Below are 16,820 nucleotides of genomic sequence, written 5' to 3'. Positions count from 1 at the left end.
GTGCGGCGACTTTGGCCCTAGGTTGCACGCTTGGCATGGCAGGTTGCAAGGGTTGCACGGCATGTGCCAATGGCGCGTGTGGTGGTTTTGGCCCTAGGTTGCACGGCTTGGCATGCCAGGTTGCAAGGGTTGCACGGCATGTGCCAATGGCGTGTGTTTTGGATTTTTGGCATGGTTAACGTGATGATCGCGTGTTACTTTGCGGTTTGGCGTGGTTGCCATATTTAGCGCAACGGTTGCGCGTTATTTGTAGTTTTGGCATGGTTGCCATATTTTGCACAATGATCGCATGGTACATGCAATTGCTATGTTTTGTGTAATGAGTGCACGGTGCGTGCATTTGGCATGTTTGCCATGCTTTTGCGCAATGATTGCACGGTACGTGCAATTGCTATGTTTTGCGCGATGTTTGCACGGTACGTGCATTTGGCATGTTGCGTGACATGTGTGAGTGGCATGATTGCCATGCTTTTGCGCAGTGATTGCACGGTACGTGCAATTGCTATGTTGCGCGATGATTGCACGGTGCGTGCATTTGGCATGTTTGCCATGCTTTTTGCGTAATGGTTGCGCGATATGTGTGAATTTAGGGTTTCGCGCATCGAAACCCTAATTTAGTATTTGAAAAAGGGTACCCTGGTGATATTTACGTAAGCGCGTTAAATGTTCTAATAAATGTGCTAGTGTCACTGGTGACGTCATGGTATACGTGAGGTTTTACGGTTTTACCCTTTGTTCAAAAACCACCATCAACATTAAGCCCCCTGCTTAGCTTGGAACACGGGCCTTGTTGCGAGGTATGCATAAGATGGTGACAAACGAGGATAGAACTGAGACAGTAAGTCGTTAAAGTGGGCCAAGGAGATTTGTCTGACCTTTTTCGAGATGTAAGTAAGAATCCACAATCCTCGTATCTGACAGCTTTGCACAAATCCCAGTATGACTAGGTGTTTTTAGGGTCAGGCTTTGGAACGCGAGGCGGAGCTGCTAGCATAGACTTGGCATGAAAGGGACTTCTTGGCATCAATGGGCTTGGAATGGTCGTGGGCCGCTTGGGAGAGCGTGGCGCTGGCAAGGGGAAGCGTGGATTAGCATGGCTGGCTTGGTGTTGGCACGGAAATGCGTATGCCTTGGGAGCGGCAAGACTTGTTCTTGTGGGTCCGATTGCCCTTCTTCACGCACGGATTCAATCAGGGAATTCTTTCCTCATTCAAAATCTGGAGGCGTTACACCCGTCACTTCTACTTTTCTTCTTTAAGGGTTCCCCAGTATTTATGCCCGGTGAAGTTGCGTCGTCTTCCCAGTTTTAAAAAAAATGTTTCTCCTTGTTGAGTCTGCTCTCCTCATTATGTCGACCAGAAGTGAATCATCTTCGAACCGGCTAGATTCTCTGGACAAATGTGTGAGGGTTGACTCTTGTAACAGTACCTAAACCGGGATCATTAGGGTCAAGAAGATTATACCGGTATGTTTTTACTGATCAACATATGTTTCACTGTTTGCCGATAAATGACAAAAAATTTCTTATGTGCAGAGATATCCTGTCGGAGCATGCGTTACCATCATTGATGAAGATGGTTTGGTCACCCCTCTTCTTTCAAACCCGATCCCATCAACTGCTGCATATCTGGAGAATGCCGATTTAGGAATTTCTTGTCATGAGTATCCCAATGCAGGTTCGTCGTTTGGGACCCGTATGAGGTTTCCTCCAACTACCGGAACGTCGGTGGGTTCCTAGTGTGGAAATAATTCATGAGTCTTTACACGAGGATATGGAGGATATATGGTCGCATTGCCACCAGGAGCGTGGTGAAGTATTGTTCGTCTGCTCTAGTTTCCACAGTGAATTGCCTCTTGCCGATGGTCACCGAAATGGAGAGTATGTCTATCCGCGATGTCGCAGAATCGGCCATTCAAAAGTGGGAGAACATTGGTGTCTACCTGTGAATCTCTGGAGTTCAACGTCAGTTGGTTGCGACATCGTCTTGATATTGTGAAAGTCGACAGAGCCGGCATTCTTGCTGGTGTGATCCCTGCTACGAAAGCTATGCTGGAAGAGGAGAAAGCTTTGGCTATGGAGTCACAGAAGGTTCAAGAGTCAATCCGGAATTTGAAAAGTAGGACTCAAAGATATCAGAGTTGGTTAAAGATGATGCTTTCTAGGGATTACAATCTACTGGATGGGCTTTTATGACTCATGTTATGAGATGTAAGGGTGTTTTATTTCTTTTTTGTACTTGTTTTTGGAGAAATAAAGAAATTTTATTAATCTGTTGAGGTTGCATCGAAACTTGATAATTGAAAATGAAAAGAAAGCGGAAATGGTTCCTGGATTGTCGTGCCCTGGTGTAGCATGTTGCGAGATAGTGGTTAGGCATAGTATGCCTTGAGCCACTTCCCGTTGATGGCTGCCTCTAGCTTTCCTCCATCTTTCTTGATAATCTTGTAGTACCCACTGTCATACGCCTTTCTAATTATATACGTCCCTTCCCATTTGGGGGAAAACTTTGGTGCAGATATGTCTTGTTCTATGTGTTTAGCAGTCTTTAGCACCAAATCTCCCGCTTGGAAAACCCGGGGTTTCACAGTTCGGTTATATGCTCTGGAAACTCTGTTCATGTACGCTTGTGCGTGTTCTTCTGCCTTGAATCTTCTGGAATATATGGTGTCTAGATCCTCTATTTTGGCATTCAGTGTTTCAGCTTCATCCCATTGAACTCCACTTGGTGCGGCAATTCTGGCCGACTGGATTTTGATTTCAGCTGGGAGGATCGCGTCTATACCGTAGACGAGAGAATAAGGAGAAGCGCCGGTGGAGCTTCTTGGAGACGTTCGGTATGCCCATAGGTCCATTGGCAGTTTCTCATGCCAAGTTCTGGGGTTTTCATGTACCGTTCGACTGAGAATTAGAATCAAAGTCTTGTTGGTGCTTTCGGCTTGCCCGTTTCCCTAAGGATAGTATACGGTAGAGAAGACTTGTTTAATACCGTATATCTCGAGTGATTCCTGCACTTGTTTGTTAGCAAAAGGCGTGCCGTTGTCGGTGATGATGTGTTTAGGCACGCCAAAACGGCAGATGATGTGTTCCTTGATGAACGCCGCGATTATGGCTCCGGTGGTTCCTCGCAATGGGATAACTTCGACCCATTTGGTAAAGTACTCGGTCGCGGTTATTATGTATTCATGCTGCTTTGAAGATGGCAGATTGATCTTCCCAATGATGTCAAGTCCCCAGCTATAAAAGGGTCATGGACTACTTATTGAGTGCAGGGGTGTCGGAGGCGCGTGGATGAGGTTCCCGTGGACCTGGCATTCCCGACATTTCTGAACGAAAGCAGCTGCGTCATCTTCCATGGTCGGCCAGTAGTATTTCTCATGTATTTAAAGAAACAATTTTTGTTTCCCTTGGTGTTCGCCTTTGTGCATTTCTCTTAACATGACCGGGATTTCCGCCTCGTTCAAACATCGCAGTAAAATTCCTCCAAAACTTCTGCGATATAAAATCCCGTTATGGAACACAAACCTCTTGGATCCCTGTTTTATCTTGGTCGCGTTTTCTCTGTTGGTAGGGAGTACGCCGTCGCGGAGGTAGCCGACATATGGCCTCTGCCAGTCCCCAGCGTGATTAACATTGAAGACTTCTGACTGATATGGTGGTGCTTGGCAATTGGAACATGTTTTCTGAAGCGATCGAGATTGAGCCTCCATTTCTGGCCAATATTAACCAAGTCGTTGCAAACGATGATAGAGGGTTACTACCGATGTTATCCCGCAGACCTCGGCATGGACGCGGTCGAGTTGTTGTTGCGCCTCTTCCTTTCCGAGGCATCTCGACAGGGAGCTGTCTGGGTTTCGATGGTATAGAACGCCTTGAAGCATAAAGAAGTTTCGCAAAGTCTTGAGACTGACCTTTCCCTGGGAAAGTGAGTTGTTGAGCTCTTGGATAATAGGAGTCCTCCAGTCATCGTTCCCGGTCTTCTCAGGTTGCGAAAGCCATGTGGAAGTTATGGTTCGCCTTTTCACTGTCAGGGTTTCTTCAAATCCTTCGAACTGCAGTTTTGATGCTAGTGTAGCTAGAAAATCAACGTGCTTGTTACTATTTCGACCGACGTGTGTGATGGTTGCGTCAGCAAAGTAGTTTAGCAGTTTTTGTGCTTCAGCTCTGCATGGCGCCAATGTTAATTCTTTTAGCGCGTATACTCTGTTCATCTGGTTGACGAGTAGTTTGGAATCACCTCTTATTTCCAAACGTGTGGCTCCATCTTGTTTAGACAGTGATAGTCCTATGAGGAAGGCTTCATATTCCGCTGAGTTGTTGGTACAAGGGAAATCTAACTTGAAAGAATACGAGAAGACTTCACCAGCAGGGGATACCAGAATCAGGCCTGCTTCTCCGTTACCAGTATCAGGGGTGGCAGAGCCGTCGAAGAATAGTAGTCATGCCTCTTTTTTGACTAGAAGAACTTCTGGAAGATCTCCAGGGAGATCCTCGCGTAACTTTGCAGTATTTTCTCCTGGGAATGCTGCTAACAGATCCGCAACAACTTGTCCCTTAATAGCCCTCGGGGAAGCGCATGTTATGTCGAATTCTGACATCTGAACGATCCATTTAGCCGGTCTCCCTATCAGGGCCGGTTTTGAGAGGAGAAACTTTACATGATCAGATTTGGATATCAGCACCACCTTGTTGGAGAGAAGGTAGTGTCTGAACTTCTGGATGGAATGGATTAGAGCCAAACACGCCTTTTCCGCTTTGGGGTATCTGAGTTCAGCATCTTTTAATGTTCGACTGAAGTAGTATATGGGATATTCGATCCCTTCGTCGTCTCCTTGAGAGAGGAGGGCTCCAACAGCAGTATCGCTGAAGGCCGTGTAGAGACACAACGGTCTTCCTTGTACAGGAGATTTTATGATGGCCGGGGAGGACAGCATTTGTTGGATCTTATGATATGCTTCCTGTTGAAGCGTAGTCCACACAAAGCTCGCCCCTTTCTTTAGTAAAGGAGTAAATGCAGTGACAAGCTGTGCCAGTCCCGGTATGAAGCGGCGAATGTAGTTTATTTTACCCATGAAACTCTGGAACTCTTTCACGGTTCGTGGCGGTGGCATCGTAAGAATAGCTTGTGTCTTGACTGGGTCGACTTTAATCACATCATCTGTTACCTGGAACCCTAAGAATTTCCCTGAAGAGACACCAAAGACGCATTTCAAAGGCTTCATCTTTAGCTTGTATTCGCGACACCTTTCAAACACTTGTCGTAGCGTTTCTGGATGGGTCGCTCGAGTTTTTGATTTAACCACCACATCATCTACATAATCCTCGACTTATTTGTGCATCATGTCGTGGAAGATGGTAGTAATGGCGTGTTGGTAGGTGGCGCCAGCATTCTTCAGACCGAAAGGCATTACGGTATAGTAGAAATTTCCGAGAGGAGTTCGGAAAGCGGTCTTACTTGCATCGTGTTCATACATCTTTATCTGGTTGTAGCCACTGTACCCGTCCATGAAAGAAAACATGTCGTTCCCACTGGTAGCGTCTAATAGCATGTCGATGTTAGGAAGTGGGAAATTGTCTTTAGGGAAACATTTGTTTAAATCTCTGAAGTCGACACAACATCTGATCTGTCTATTCTTCTTCTTTACGGGTACGACGTTAGCCAACCAGGTGGGATGGTGAATGGGTTTGATGAAACCAGCGGCTAACAACTTCTGAATCTCCACTTTAATTTGTTCTTCCACGTCATGTCTGAACTGTCTCGGGGGTTGTTTGAATGGTTTGGAGCCGAGTATTATGTGCAGATGGTGGGTGACTAGCTTTTCATCTAATCCAGGCATCTCTTCGTATGTCCATGCAAATACATCTTGATACTCTTTGAGTAGGTTGACCATCTTCGAGCGTTCCGCAGAGTGTAGAGCCGAGCAGATCAGGATGGGTCGCGGAGACTCCTCGCTCCCTATATTGGCAGTCTCGAGTTCGTCCGTGGTCGAGTCGGTTCTGTCCTGCAGCTGCTGAGGTGCGTCCGGAATTTCCTCCTGGTTATTGTGAAAGCATTCTATTGGGCGTAGAGACCGGGTTGTGGTCTCCCCTGTTAATTTCCAACAGTGGTGGCGATACGAGGTCTTCCCTTTTCTGTCATGACTTGCAGTGAAAGCGCGTCCTCGCTTGGTGCGGGCGTGGGTTATGCCTTGGCCTGGCAGAGGAAGACTGGCGAGTTTCCCTTCCGAGGAGATGGTGGGAGGGAGGACTTCTTCGTGGAGCGATGTCGACTTATCGCTTTCCTTGATCGACGTCCATTTCGGCAGCAGAAAGCTGTGAACTTTGTTTGTCGTGTCTCGTGAACCCTTCTTTGGTTCAAACGTCTCTACGCAATAGATCGGCGCGTAGGGAGATAATGATGCGGAGATACGGACAACTTCCCCGTTCAGCACAGTTTTAGGCACTGGTGGTATGTTAAAGGAATGATTTTGTGGTCGTGTAGCCATGGTCTTCCTAGTATCATGTGGTAATCTGGTTCTTTCTCGATCACTTCGAACTTCACATTGGATAGGATTGGTCCTACTTTCAACTCCAAGTTGATGTACCCGTACGTGCTGGTTTGATTACCTTCGAAATATGTCATCGTAGTAGGTTGCCGTATGACTTCGTTAAGCCGCACCCTGGCAGCTTTGAGCGTTCCGAGAATGATGACATTGGAGGATGCTCCTGTGTCGATGAGTGCCCTTCGGAACTCCGTGTTCCCGACGAGAGTCATGACGTGTAAGGCTCGGTTATGACCTTCTTTTACCATCATGTCGTCATCAGTGAACACAATATTGTTGATGGATATCTCTGGTGTTCTCGGAGTCCCCGCGTGTGAAGGAACCAGAGATGCATTCAATGTTATCTGATTGATAGCGGAGAATGTCTCTACTCGCTGATCCTTGGAGAGGTGCAGCAGTTCGCATAAGTTCTCCACTAGTGAGGCTGTTTCCTGGTTGACTGGCTTCCAGTTAGTGACAAAACCATTGATCTGAGAATGCTCGTCTGGGATATTAGTCCCTGGTACATGATCTTCTGGGAAGCGTGAGTCACTTAATTCCGACGTCAAACTGATGAGGAAGTCAAGTATGTTTTTAATTGATTCCTTCATCAGGTCCATGTTCTTGGTATGGATCTCCTGAGCTCGTGCCAGATCAACCAGTCTTGGAATTTCTCCATTGGTTGTGCCGTTAGCTGAAGCAGAAAACTCACCATTCGTCTGGGTGGGATCTGAGTTTGTACAGACAGTCTGAAAACCGACCATCCTTTGAAATCTAGAATTGAGAATGAAACTTGGGATCTGATATTGCAACCGAGAGATCAATCTCCCACTGTGGTCGCCAATTGTTTATGGGCAAAAACCGTTTCTGCTGATTTTGGTAATTTCGGTGAGTGGCTGAGAAACAAATCTAAACCCTAAACAAATGTACTGCACGGGAGTACTTTAGATTCGAGAGATCAATCTATACAAATCTGGCCTAAACCAAGAAATGGTCGTTCCGTATTTGCTTCGGTCACAAAGAGGAAGAGAAGGGCCGGTTTAGGGAGGGAAGCGAAGAGAGTGTCGAGACCAGAGCAGTTCTGGAAGAGTAGTACTTGACTTGTATCAGAAGATGAAAGCTTTGAGAAAGCTAGCAAGAGTTGCCTTTCTGAGTATTGTCTTTTTCCCTGACCAAAAACTTGTGTCTTGGTGGAAATAGGTAAAACCTATTTATACAAGTCCAAGTGAAACGTACTCTGGCCCTGTAAGAAAAGAAACGGGTGAGTTAAATGGGAAGAGGTGGTAACACCTGGTATTGATGGAATTTGATGGAATTGATGTTCCATAATGAAAGAGTGTTTCTCCATTACTTCCTGCATTTACTAACCGTTTTATTCTTATTAAACTTTCTTGAAACGGGCATTTGTGTATGTCGCACGCTGTAGACCGCCAAACCAAAATCCTAATGAGCATCCCCTAGTTTGTGACATACGTTTTGATATCTCGAGTGTTTTTTGTGGAAAACATGTAGCATGTCGCTGGTGTTCGATAAGTTGAGCTTGAGAGACTTACTGGCTCAGTGGCGACTTTCGACGGTTGAGATTTTGCATAAGAGGAATCGTGGCCTTTGATGTAGGCATGGCATGCCAAAGTACAAGGGTTTTCCGGCATGTGTGGCATGCCTCGGCCCTGGGTTGCACGTCGGGTGGAAGTGCCAAAGTGCAAGTGTTGCACGGCATGTGCCAATGGCATGTGGTATGCCTTGGCCCTAGGTTGCACGGTCTGGCATGCCAGGTTGCAAGGGTTACACGGCATGTGCCAATGGCGCGTGTGGGGGCTTTGGCCCTAGGTTGCACGACTTGGCATGCCAGGTTGCAAGGGTTGCACGACATGTGCCAATGGTGCGTGTGGCGGCTTTGGCCCTAGGTTGCATGGCTTGGCATGCCAGGTTGTAAGGGTTGCACGGCATATGCCAATGGCGCGTGTGGCGGCTTTGGCCCTAGGTTGCACGGCTTGGCATGCCAGGTTACCAGTGATATAAGGTAATGAGGATAAAAGGATACGGACTGGCACTTTAAGTGGAGAATTCACAGTAAGATCAACAGTGAATTGTGTGAGGATTCACTATGATAAAGTGGAATGGGCTAAAAAGGTGTGGAATCTTGTACTACACCCATCCACTGCTAGTAATGTATGGAAGATGGTAAGGGGTATTTGTGCAACATATGAAAAAATGCAGGAGAAGGGTTACAATTTAGCTTCCAAATGCTATTTTTGTGGTAATGCTAGTGAAAATCTAGATCATATTCTACGGCATTGCAATTACAGCCAGATAATCTGGAAGTGGCTAGGAAGTATGTTTGTATTCTTGAACCCTATGTCATATACTGATATAATGAATTGGGCTAAACACATGAGCAGTGCAGTTCAAGAAGTATGGTTATTAGCTGCATCAATTACAATGATGGAACTATGGTTTTTGAGGAACAAAATTGTGTTTGAGGAGGAGAAACCAGACATGAATAGAATAAAAAAAAATTATGCAATTTACTAAGGAATGTGCAATAAGGATGAAAGGAGAAATGTGGGAATGCAGCTATGATTTCCAAGTGCTTAGAAATTTTGACTTGAAAAGGAGGCCAGTAAGAGAGAAGAAGATCATGGAGCTAAGATTTTATCTTCCTGCTGTGAATTAGTTGCTAGTGTATTGTGATGGAACTTCAAGGGGTGACCCAGGGAATGCTGGTTTGGGGTTTGTGTGTAGAGACAGTAGAGGGGAATTTGTATTTGTTGAGGCAAGAGGCTTAGGTATAACTACAAATTTTATAGCAGGAATAATGGCAATAATAATGGCTACAGAATGGGCAGTTCAAAAGAGTGTGGTGAACTTGCTGGTGCATCAGACTCAAGGGCTGCAATAAGTGCTTTAATGAATGGAAAAATTCCTTGGTTTGTTCAAGCTAGATGGAATATGGTAAGGAGTTTTTTTTTTTTTTTTTGAAAGAGGTAGCATGGTAAGGAGTTGTGCAATAAGAATCAGTTTCAGTCATTGCCACAAGGAAATAAATTTTAGTGCTAATAAAATGTCAAGAAGAGGTGCAGGCCTGGAAAGGGGGATTAGTCATAAATTTCAAAATAAACCAGATTTCTTAAGTGCTCTGGAAAATCCAGGGCAAAAATATTACAAAGTTTACTAGATTTTGTGCCCGTGCTACGCACCGAGCGGACCCGAAAACTATTTACCATCAACTTTTTACTTTTAGGCCTTGTTTGGTACAATTTATGATTATCTATTTATGATTATAGATAATCAAAAATTGATAAATGATTCTTGTATGATTCTTGTGTGAGCCATTTTGGCTAGATTCTTAGAATTCTTGTGTGATTAACAATGAGTCTATATTAACAACGATCGATTCAGAGGATGAACCAGTGGATCGTGGATCTCGAGGTAGGCGTGGCTTGTCATCAAAAGAGGTGGGAATACTTTAACTCTTTTGCAACCATTGTTGTTGTTTCTTTTATAAAAGTCTTTCTTTAACAAACTCATGCACTGCCTGATTGTGTATTCCATGCGATAATCATTTTTAAAATAAATTTTTCCAAACACTTTATTCAAATAATTGAAAGAGCAATGATTTACGGTACTTTTTTAGTCCTATGTTGTTTTGATGTCTCTCTCTTGATATTAGAGAAAATAAGAAGAAAAAATTCAATTTGAGTTTCTTACAAAAAATAATTGATTACAATAAATTTTCAAAACAACTTTTTCTTGTTTATGGAATAATTGATTTTTTCAATTATAATTAAAATAAACAATTGTTATAATGGTTACCAAACGCATATAGAATCCATTATAATCTGCATAATGGACTATGGGCTGATAATCCATTAAAATAATGGCCACCAAACAACCCCATAATTATATTTTTGGTATGGTGAGATGTGGCTTCGCCTCGTCCCGTCCATATTCATATAATGGTTCTATAACGCTCAGGTGTCTTGCTTCACGATACATATTCTTGGAGTAACCAAACACAAATTCGGGAGAAGAGAAACAGATTAGCTGGATGTAACTAACATTAACCACTGTAAAAGAATATGATATAAGCATCTAGACTACCCTTATGCATGTATATCCAAGTCATCACCAAAAATGCAGTCATGCTTCGCTGTAAACCACCTCAACGTTTAAGATTTTTGATTCGTTGTGGCCCGGCTTCGCCTCGCCCCTTCCCAACGCATACTTGGCTCGGCTTCGCCTCGCCCCGTTCCAATGCATACTTGGACTGGCTTTACCTCACCCCGTCCTGGTACATGCTTAGAATTTCTGATTGGGTGTGGCTCGGGTTCTCCTTACCCCGTACCGTGCGGCTTCGCCTCGCCTCGCCATGTCTTTGATGCATTTTTGATGTCTTTTAGAAGTATGCAACTGTAGAAATTTAATAAGAAGAAGACAAATTAAAAGCTGATCAGGAGTAAAAGTGAACATCCCTTGTGGCAAGCTACTCAACTATTAGAGGTGTAATTCTTGAGCATGTATGGTTCACTGCTCAAGGAAGAGTCATATTCAGACAATATCTGTAGCACACATAAAATGCAAGGAAGAGTTAATGATGACTTCAGACAACTATTTAAGATATGGTAAATATTGTAAATCGTGAGGAAATCTTTCTTCACGACCAAAACAATGATTTAAAAACAAAATCAGTCGATGAATAAACACCATACCTTGAGCCTAATTTTACACATTAACTGATTATAGATAGCAACACTATCCCAAAGCTGAATGTACTTGTGAAAAAATTGAGCCTAATTTTGGACATTAAAAAAAAACAACACTAAGTCATTACGATCCTTAATTGTTTGGTATCAGTGGGTAGTTTCTAATAATAATCTTGAGACGGTGCAACCTAAATTGAACTTTAAAGTGTTTGGAATAGGAGTATCATGTATGGTCAGCCGGGTATAACTCTTTACTTGTAACTCTCGAAGTTACACATCGAACATTATAAATTCAAGCAACCTTAGGTGCAGTACCTAATAAAATGAATTTTGAGTTATTTCTGGAATAGGCATCTGAATTTTATATTGAGCAGAAAGAGTTCACAACAGATGCGATAACATTCGGTTTGTCATCGGGATCAAGATATATAATCATAAAATCGACACCATAAAAGATTTAGAACAGGACCTACCTGTCTCTGGTCATATGAATTTCATGCCTGTTAAGATTGAATTAGACCTCTGCAGCAATTGTTGAGATGAGAACTTCCCTGCAAAGTAGGTAGGTGGTCATTATTACGTGTTTGTTTGTAACTTTTACCAATTTTGAAAATATAAATAAGCAACAAAACTTTATTAATTACCTAAAAAGCAGACCGCAACTACAACTGCTTCCTCCCATTTTTGCTACCAACTACATGAATATCAAGAATTTGTATAAACCTCGTTGTTAGCTTTTCGGCTTAACAATCTAACAGATATGAGTAAGTATATACCTCTGAATGGCCCCATCAATTTAACAGATAACTTAGTATACATATCGTTCCAATTTTGTAATTTTTGCCAAGCCAGAGTAGGAGGCCACTCTAACGATCAAAGGATCATTTGCAGCCTTGATAAGTGTAAGTTGAACTTGCTGGTGCTACATCCCTGTGCAAAGCCATCAGCGACGTACTAAGAACCTAATTTAGTTACACCAACAAATCGAATTCCCTGCGATCACAGCAGCTCATTTTTACTATTATCACTAAAACCAATACTTTTTTTCTTACCAACAAACTATCGAACACTTGATGTGCACTTACATATTTCACATAAAAACACATTATTGTATCGGCAAGTCAGTTCCAATATAATTATCACTAAAACACAATTACAACAAACCCATCCTTCCACAAAATCCAACCCACCAAAGCATCTCATAGAAGTGAAGAACATTACCGTATGAGATTAACTCGTAAGGGAATCGAAAAGCACGAACATCTAACCAAGTTTTACAGCTTTACCATATGATTTCTGTAATCTGTAAAAGCAAGTGAAACAAAAGAATGTAGATATATGTAAGAATACACCATAATTAGTACATACAAAGTAAATTGCTGTACAGTATTACTAATAAGAAAATATAAATTAAAAAACAAATCATCGCGAATACCATCTTCAATTTGACTTTCCATCAATTCATCCCCCTGTGAATACCATCTTCTCCTTGATGAATCAGTTTCATCAGTAGCAGCATAGGTTCCTTTCACAGCCGTTTTTATTTAAGAAGAAAACTAAACGGAGAAGCCAAATAAACCCCATAATGTATGCGAGAATAAGAATAGGTTTAGTTTTTCACGGGTGTATTATACACCTAACTGGCGTTAGTAACGTCCAGTTAAATTTTCGGTGTAAACCAAGTGTAAGTAATTACTTACGTGTAAATTCACACATAAGTATTGTATACCCACGTTTTTGCTGACGGTGTTACAAACAGCCAGTTAAATACTGGATGTAAACATAGTGTAATTCACGTTTTAATGTGTTGACAAATAGAATATTGCCAGATGTCCTCTCCGGATTTACTAATGCCCAAAGTTTTTATCTAATTTAATTTGAGGGGGTGTCGTACTCACCGTGCGATGTGGGAGCTTATATGACTTAGCATTTTAAAGGATGAGAGATTAGGACCTGGGTTATGCGCCTTGGGGTATTTTTTTTTCTGTTTTTTATATTGTTTTATATCTTTTATTTGTCTTGTAATTTTTAATTTCTGGTTTCTTTTTAGTAATAAAATTTTTTATTGATCGAGGAAAAAAAAAGAGTAATTAGTGATAATTATGAGATTTGACTCGTATAGATTGTTTGGTCCACAACCGTTGATAAAATCAACGGGATGTCAATTGAGATTGTGTGGGCGGGGAAAACGAAAAATTTTTCTTGTTGTGTTAGGTTTTGCGTTTCTAGTGATTTCTTCATCGACTATTTTTATCATTATCTTTTTGTTATCGGTCTGCGAGTTATAATCCCAAAGGTGTCACTAATTATATATAAAAACTCTAACAAAACAAATTGTTCACAAAAACCCCATTTAATATAAACTGTCTAGTGATTATACGAAAATTTACATATACGAAAATTTTTTCTTGTTGTGTTAGGTTTTGCGTTTCTAGTGATTTCTTCATCGACTATTTTACATTATCATTATTTTTTTGTTATCGGTCTGCGAGTTATAACCCCAAAGGTGTCACTAATCATATACAAAAACTCTAACAAAACAAATTGTTCACAAAAACCCCATTTAATATAAACTGTCTATATTACCCTTCTAGTTTAAATCACCCCAACAAAAACAAAAATCAACCCCACTTTAATTCTTATTATATTGTCACCTCCAAACAAGAAATAAACAACCACCAATAAGCACCGCCACTTTCCACCACCGACCGCCGCCGCCACCGATAACCACCGCCACCACCTCCGACCACCGCCGCCACCGCCACCACCTCCGACCACTGCCAACGCCACCTTCCGCCTCCACCGACCACCACCGCTGACCACCACCGCCGCCGCCGCCACCGACCACCACCGCCGCCACCACCACCGACCACCACCGACCCGCCGCCCGCCGCCGCCACCGATACTGCGCAATTGCACCACCACTGTCATCCACCCTACCATCCAGCACCACCATTGTCGACCACCACCGCCACCACCTCCGACCACCACCACCACCGATACTACGTAATTGCACCACCAATACCAGCCAGCACCACCACTGTCGACCACCGCCGACCAAAACCAGCACCACGACCGCCCACCACCACCACCTCCCAAAAATACGAGGAAACCAATTTTGGTTTCATCATAAATACGATGAAACCGATTTTGATTTCATCATAAATAAGATGAAACCATAATTGGTTTCATGAGAATTCAACTGTAAGAAAAATTATAAGAGGTATTATACATGTTCATTGATAGATGGAACCAATTTTGGTTTCATCATAAATACGATGAAACCAATTATGGTTTCATCGTATTTATGATGAAACCAAAATTGGTTTCATCAATTATCAATTCGTCACCAACCATCAATTCGTCACTAACCCATCCCTGTTATCGGTCCGCGAGTTATAACCCAACAAAACAAATTGTTTTGTTATTGGTCCGCGAGTTATAACCCCAAAGGTGTCACAATCCATATACAAAAACTCCAAATAACAAAATGTTCACAAAAACCCCATTTAATATAAACTGTCTATATTACCCTTCTAGTTTAAATCACCCCAACAAAAACAAAAATCAACCCCACTTTAATTCTTATTATATTGTCACCCCCAACAAGAAATAAACAACCACCAATAAGCACCGCCACTTTCCACCACCGACCGCCGCCGCCACCGATAACCACCGCCACCACCTCCGACCACCGCCGCCACCGCCACACCTCCGACCACCGCCATCTTCCGACACCGCCTCCACCGACCACCGCCGCCACCTCCGACCACCACCTCCGCCGCCGCTACCGACCACCACCGCCGCCGCCGCCACGACACACCGCCCCGTCGCCCGCCACCGCCACCGATACTGCGCAATTGCACCACCACTGCCAGCCACCCTACCATCCAGCACCACCATTGTCGACCACCACCGCCACCACCTCCGACCACCACCACCACCACCACCACCGATACTACGTAATTGCACCACCAATACCAGCCACCCTACCAGCCAGCACCACCACTGTCGACCACCGCCGACCAAAACCAGCACCACGACCGCCCACCACCACCACCTCCCAAAAATACGAGGAAACCAATTTTGGTTTCATCATAAATAAGATGAAACCATAATTGGTTTCATGAGAATTCAACTGTAAGAAAAATTATAAGAGGTATTATACATGTTCATTGATAGATGGAACCAATTTTGGTTTCATCATAAATAGGATGAAACCATAATTGGTTTCATCATAAATAAGATGAAACCATAATTGGTTTCGTCATAATTCAACTGCACATGTACATGAACCTGCATGTTATTGATTCATTGACCTCCACATGTACATGAACCTGCATTTCATAATTTTATGGCATAAATAAGTAATTTCTTATTACTTAGCACATGGTTAATGAACAAGTTGTAGACAAGTTCGAAGTCTCTGATGTGAGTTTTGTGACTATCAACACAAATCAAACATCCATTGTTGATTACATCGCATTTTACTAGCTACGAACGTAGGTCAACATATACAGAGTTGATAACCAAACAAGAACAAAGATATCAGGACACCTAGGAGAGTATAATCGGGCGAAAGTCATGCATATTGTGACAAATGAAATTCTTAAGCATGAGATTTATTTAATTTCAAGGTTGGATAGGCTACAAACACTAAACAATTAAGATGCAAGCAACTTCCTGACACTGGCAGCATGTAGATTAAAGAAAAAATTGAACAAGGAAAATTGAGTTACCCGTGGCATATTCAACTAGTTGAATAAGCTCAGTGTCCCTAACTTGGACGATAACATATGAAGTAGTGGACACAGCTGTGATGTTACCAAAATCATTGACTGCAGCTTCTTTACAGATGCTTTTTGTCTTGTCCAATTTAGCTTCTCCAATTCCCCTATATTCCAAAGATTGCAATGTTGATAACTTCTTCTCATGCTCAATATTTTCCCCTTCAAGAGCCTAAAAATCAAGCAACATATAACACATATAAGCAATCACTAAGACTAAGACTAATGTTCCACGTTACATTGAAACTCAACAAGACACCTAATGGCTTCACACGCAAATTAAAATCTGAATTATCAAAGGTCAAATTTCCAATTTATAATGAATTCAATGTTCAATATCCTAGTCTAGTGGTTCTCATTTTGTGTCACAAACAAGCAGTACAATTCTGCATACCTTAACTTCCTGGTATAGCTTATTCTCCCATGCCAAGAGTTGCTCCAATGTGGAAAAGTGACTCTTCGGACCTTGTTCCACAAGCGTGCCGATATCCAATCGATACTAAATATCCAAAGGAGGTTTTGATATCTAGTTTGAACTCAAATTTGTCAAAAGAAAGTTTCTGGTCAGTCAAAATGTGAAACCCAATCAATCCTAAACCCAAATAAACTTAATTTTCATTCAAAAAAAAAACTACAAACTTTTCATTTAGATGGGCACGACTAATTTCAAGCAGGTTAGAGACAGGCTCACCAGCAACAACAACTTTCTCAAGATACTATTTGATACAAGCAACAATTTGAGCAAGATCTTTATGTCTTACCACCAATTTCATATTTGCTATCTCACCACCACCTCCGCCGCCACTGC

General features: G+C 42.5%; 1 long non-coding RNA gene across 4 annotated transcripts; it reads right to left on the bottom strand.

The window, feature by feature from the left end:
• Positions 1-10,288: 10,288 nt before the first annotated feature.
• Positions 10,289-12,789, bottom strand: LOC113319245. Of its 4 annotated transcripts, none has more exons than XR_003345261.1 (6): positions 12,661-12,789; positions 12,002-12,528; positions 11,870-11,919; positions 11,699-11,776; positions 11,015-11,081; positions 10,289-10,932 (listed from the first exon to the last, which is right to left on the bottom strand). It is a non-coding gene; the product is annotated as an uncharacterized LOC113319245 (long non-coding RNA). The 4 variants fall into 4 exon arrangements; XR_003345263.1 differs by having other exon boundaries at positions 10,289-11,081; positions 12,002-12,218; positions 12,447-12,528; XR_003345260.1 differs by having other exon boundaries at positions 10,289-11,081.
• Between the last annotated feature and the right edge of the window lie 4,031 nt (positions 12,790-16,820).

This window comes from Papaver somniferum, chromosome 10 (genome assembly GCF_003573695.1).
Source record: "Papaver somniferum cultivar HN1 chromosome 10, ASM357369v1, whole genome shotgun sequence".
In the NCBI taxonomy this organism is placed as follows: domain Eukaryota; kingdom Viridiplantae; phylum Streptophyta; class Magnoliopsida; order Ranunculales; family Papaveraceae; genus Papaver; species Papaver somniferum.
The sequence above is the reverse complement of the archived record's forward strand: the minus strand, read 5'-3'. Positions and strand labels throughout refer to the sequence as shown.